Here is a 6000-nt window from a genome sequence, read left to right on the forward strand (position 1 = left end):
TTTTAACAATGTCTTTGTTGTGTGCTGCAGTCAGACAAGTGCTAATCCCCTCGAGGAATCTGGCAGGGCTGTGGGAATCTTCCAGCCATAATTGCACCCCTATCTCAAATGTGATGATACTGTCAGTTTCAGCTGAGTTGACAGAATGTGCTATTGGTGTTGAGGGTGGATTATACCAACTTTCTCTATTGACTTAATTGTCAGTTGTGCATTCTTCACCATCTCTGGTGGTGGGTTTTTGTTCTTGGTTTTTTTTGGGGGGCTTTTTTTTGTTACTGTTCTGGAATATGTAAGAGATGTAAAGCATGCTGCATTTAAACAAAGAAGGAATGTAATCTGAAAAACTAAAAGGAAGTGCCAGCAGGAAATCCTAATTATACAGTTAAAATTGCTAGAGGAAAAAAAAAAAAAAAGGTAAATTAGAATCAGTGAAACTGAATTTTAATGGATGTACTAATAGGGAAACAGAGACAACTTTCATTTGATTAGGCTGAACATTTAAGATAAAAATAAAGCAATATGAAGATGCTGAGTGTGGTACCACTTACTGTACAGCCATGTGACCCCGGGGCTTTGATTTACTAACTGAATTGCTTACAACTGTTCTAGCTGAAAACTTCAACATTTGCTAGATTTTATTTTACAGTTTCTAAGACCAAAATAATTCCATTGAAAAGCCTTTATTTTATTTTATTTTATTTTATTTTATTTTATTTATTTTTTTGGGGTGGGGAGGCAGGGGGAAGGAGGATAGGATGTAAAGAGTGGGCAAATGACATTACTGCTGATATGTTCACTTGTAAATTAAAAATATCTATATTTATTCAGTTTTTGGATCTCTGCCTTAACCCATGATTGCCATTGGTTTGAACTGAGAAATGGAGCATTCATTTTAGGGTAATCTTTAAAAGGTTTCCCCAAGAACAGAGAAATATTCTCATCTAGAATTCTGTATCTATGCATATGTTTATATAACAAACATGTAAGGTACCTGCCATTCAAAAAACCCAGTAGATCTGTGAGTTGCAAAATATTCTCTGGATTCATACCCTGAATGAACAGATTGTAAAGAAACAAACTGTGCTGTTTTTTGTGATTATTATTTTTTTTTTAAAGGGAGAGCTTTATTTATTTTAGTTGGAAGAAAACTAATGAAGGTCACATCTCTAATGGGCTTTCAGTTAATTTCAAAGGTGAGAAAAATAGAATCCCTCTTTGATTTACTATGTATGGTATATCTGGGCTCACTGGAGTCCGCTTGGCCTACAATCAGTTCTGGAAAGATCATTATTTGCCTCTGAGCCAGATGTCTCAATTGAAATCAGATAGTCAAAACCACAAAAATCTAACTTGTTATAAACTGCAACTATTCAAAAAATACTAATCCAGAAGACTGGCATATACACAGTAAGCAGAGAGCATAAATAAAAGCTTGTGCTGTACCAAAGAAGTAGTGTAGAGTTTTGTTAATTTTGCCAGTGTTGCATCATTGCAAAACCATGTGCACTTTGCCATGAGAGACTGGTTTTCTTTGTTTGCTATTCCAAAGCCAGAGGCTGCGTATTAATGGTGGCTTTAATCCTAATTTATTTTTTTTCCTGTGTAGTGCAAGATCTGAAACTGCTGTATGGAAGTATTTCTTAATGACCTTATCATCTCTTTTCTTTGTGGAGTGCTCAGAATGGCCATTCTTACTGAGTGCGTCACTGCTATGCTGTGAATTCCCCACCAAGATTAATGCTCCCCTCTATGAGAACAAAGAGCTCTGTTTTTTTCCCCTGTTCACTTTATCATTCTTCTTTAGGAACTTCTCCCAGTGTCACCTCAATGATTTGCAGCCAAACACGACTGAATTACTTTTGAAGTTAAGGTACGACTTTTGCTTACCTGTCATTCAGTGACTTTGCAAACTGACATTAGTTTGCATGCTAGAAAGTGAAGCACTAGCTACTTCCATATATACAACCATCCCTGCATGCCTTTTCCTGTTGTGATTACTTTTCTCTCTCCAGTTTTCTTATTTACTCTGATTTTGCACAGAAACCAAGTAATAAATAGGGAAATAGAACTAACTGAAATTTGCAGTTTTGTTAAAACTAGCTTACATAATAAAATTGTGTATCTTAAAGATTTCAGTGGGATAGTTAACAGATTTATTACAGTGCAGTGACCAGCCCTATAGTGTGTTTTGTGAAGTCCAGCTGATGTACTGTTTAAGTATTGAATGTGGCTATGATGCCAAGCCATAAAGTGCAGGTAAACCTAAATAAAACCATTATATGATGAAACTGCTCTTTCTGTTAATTTGGCTAGTGTGGTACTGCATATCAGAATTTTCTTCACTTACCACAGCACTTCAGGGTTTGTTTCAGTGCTGAAGGAGAAACATGCTCTAATGGCTTTGCAACCCACTCGTAGTCAATATATGCCTTTTTTTCTCTGTAATTAATTTCTTCCTTTCCATTTCCTCTTGAGTCTGTTAGCCCTGTCATTATCATTGTTAGCAAAATTTACTTTTAATCCGTTGTAGTATTTAAATTTTCACTTCTTATTTCTTCTTTCTGTATTCTCGATAATTGCAGTGTCCTTGCAAGATCAGTGCCATCTGCAGCTCAATGCAAATACTGGGTTTGCACGTTGCTTTCTTTGATTCCATCTTATCCGTTCAAACAATGGAAGCGTGAATTCCTGACATTAATCAGCATAGTGTATCATTAATGTTATCTCCAGCTAAGAGTTTTCATTTGTGCTTTTACGTGGATCGTCCATCACTTCTTGAAAAGTTAAATTAATTCCTAAAGAGATGGAAAACATAACATAGCAACTTAAACTTTTCTGATTGCGCACAAAATCATTAAAGATGAAGGGTGACAAGACAGAATGCCCTTTGCAGCACGTGTGAGGATCTTTCAGAAGTAGAAGGCTGCTTTAGTGCTTGTAAGGGTGAGAACTCAGAAATCATTAACTGAATGTCTTTAATGAGGTTATGTACTGCTGAAATGTGTCCAGCAGCCAGAACTGACTGTAATATTGCAATGCGATTATTTGATTATGTCACAGAGATTTCCACTGATTCATCAGAAAACTTTATTGCTACTGCACATACAGGAATTCACACAAATGGCCTACAAGAGAAACTTAAGCCATGGTGAAGTACTTAATATCCAGATCATTTCAAGAAATCTTTTTCTAAGACAGTGATCAACACAAAGATGCAAAAGTTATGATTTTGTAACATAGTAATGAGAATCCTGAGCAAAATTTCCCAAAAGATTTCCCATGCTAACATACACAGATATAAACCTGGAAGGTAAGTGATATGTAAGGTGAACAAAATTGTTATGAAAATGCAAGTTGTCTTGTTAAAGGAAAGACAAACATAGTGAGAAATATGTATTTTCACACAGGGCTTGATCTTTCAAAAAGCTTAGCAGTCAGTAGTCCAGAATCCTCAGTGTCTAGACCAAAAAAGGCTAGTCTAGCTATTTAGGCCCCAGTTATTTATATTGGGGCTAATTTTCACATTCTATAAATTTTATGTAGAGATACTATATCAAACAAAGTGATGGATTCAGCTTTCAGTGAATAAGTGGAGAAAGGCAATTCTCTGTACAGGGAAATGTCATAAATCCTAATTATCAGGTTACTTCATCAGGACTTTATTAGTCATTAAAATTGTTTTGGAAGTTATAGCCAGCGTTCTGCTCAGCACAACACTTCATTGCTAAAGCACAGTAACCTCAATTAGGTGGGATTTAAAAATGAAAGACTAATGAACATTTTGTGGCTTACTAACAAATACAGGCTGCTATTAAGTGGAAACAGTGACAGTGTTCCTTAAAAGAAATTAAATGTTTTAATGGAAAGGAACAATACTGTCAAAGAAACTTCATGTAGCACTATGCTCTATATGAAGCTATATGTGTGATGTTAAAATATGGAGTTTTTGCATTAACTTTGCTTTACAGTATTATCCAAAGGGGAATTCTATCACTTTGTTATTAATTTCAAGTACCAAATGATTATAAGTGTACTGACACAACATTCTTTTGTTCCTAGATGTCTTTGAGTTTTGTAGTTAAAAGTTTTCTTCAAAATAATATATAATTGGTAAGTTTGTCTGATATTTTTTACACAAATGGTTGTTCACTTTCTCAATTTTATTCAGTATGTGCACTGTTAAACAAAGTCAGAATGGCTATACCAAAGGGAGCTAATAGTCTGTAGTTTGCACAGTTTCACTGAGATTTCTACATCCTCATGACTGTTACCAGTGACTGAAGGAAGAAATGCCTGCTGGCCTGAGTCAGTGCTAGAGTCAATAGACAGACCATAGCAAAAATAGGAGGCAAGTTTAAAAGGCATTCTCCTGACTAGTTTACAGATTGTTTCTTCTAGCAAGTTTAGTTTCTCGCAAGTCATGTAGACTTGATCCTCTACTTTGAAATATCGTTCCAAAATGATGATGTGCTGAGATATACTGTCATTTGCCCCCAGGCTGCATAAGACATATGAATCTCTTTAATCTGGCATGCCACATTACTACTCGAGTGAGGCCATGGACATGAATGTGATCTAGCCTTATACACTAAGAGGGTTGAGTTAATGGTATTGCTGTCCTTTCCCACAAGAGAGCCGCTCTAACCTGGAACAGTGTAACTTTCAATTAATACCTGATGTTTGTTGCAGGTACTTAAGAACGGAAACTGTCTCAATGTTATTTTCTTTTAATTATACATTCAATACTAATTGCTTTCTGGAAAAATGAAGTACATTCTCTTCATTTCAGTGAATATAGTCTGGATGGTTTATCCTCAAAGAATTCATTTTTTAAATCTTGAGCATTTTCTAACAAAGTCCGAGCATGTGGATAAACACTTTTTTTTTTCTCCTTCTCAGGAAACTCAGATTTAAACACAGAACAGCCCTTTCTGCATAGTTTTTTTTTTTTTTCTTTTTTTTTCTTTTTTTTTTTCTGTTTATTTTCAGAGTTCTGGCTTAACCAAAACAAAAAAAAAGTCTTGGCAAAAGCCCTAGAATGTGTGCTTACTAATTTAAATTTAGTGTCAATAAGATTCGAAACATAAAGAAAATTTTTCTGAGGAAAAAAAAAAAAAGATCAAGATGAAAGCGTGATTCAAGACAGAGTAAATAAGGAGCTAACAGATGGATCCTGCTATCTAGTTTAATTTAGGAGACAGATATAATCATTTTGTATTATTAATATTCAGGTAAAACAAGGGTTTCAGTACAGTTGTGTCTAGAGCAGGAAAAGGAAATAGAGTAAAACTAGAGCCATATGAGACAAGCAAGGGAAAAGATTACAGAAACATGGTAAGGAACTGCATTACAGATAGCTGACAAGTAAAGAAGCTGTTGATGAAATACAAATTCAGACTTCTAGACTGGAAAACATCATTATCACAGAATCACAGAATGGGCTGGGTTGGAAGGGACCTCAAGGATCATGAATCCAAACCCCTATGCCACAGGCAGGGCCACCAACCTCCACATCTAATACCAGACCAGGCTGCCCAAAGTCCCAGATTAGTTCAACAGGGCCCCATCCAACTTGGCCAACTTGGCCTTGAACATCTCCAGGGATGGGGCATCCACAACCACTCTGGGCAGCCTGTGCCAGTACCTCACCACTCTTGATAAAAAACTTCCCCTGATATCCAACCTAAATCTTCCCTCCTTCAACTTAAAACCATTTCCCTTTGTCCTGCCATTATCTACTCTTGCAAAGAGCTATGCCTTCTGTGAGAACAGTGTCATTAGACTGTGAGATGTGGAAATTGAGATAGAATACAACAAAAAGCGATAAGGATCTTTTTTCTGCCTTTCCATTCTGGCAATGTTACTGTCAGCATGTATGATCCTGAGGTCCCAGGCACTGTCCATTTGTGAATGTGGGGCTGGAGATTAGTCTGAACGGAGCACCAAGTGCTGGTGAGAGCAGTCAGTCTCTGTAACTGGGTTTGCACAGGTCTGGGTCTC

Source organism: Excalfactoria chinensis, chromosome Z (assembly GCF_039878825.1).
Source record: "Excalfactoria chinensis isolate bCotChi1 chromosome Z, bCotChi1.hap2, whole genome shotgun sequence".
In the NCBI taxonomy this organism is placed as follows: domain Eukaryota; kingdom Metazoa; phylum Chordata; class Aves; order Galliformes; family Phasianidae; genus Excalfactoria; species Excalfactoria chinensis.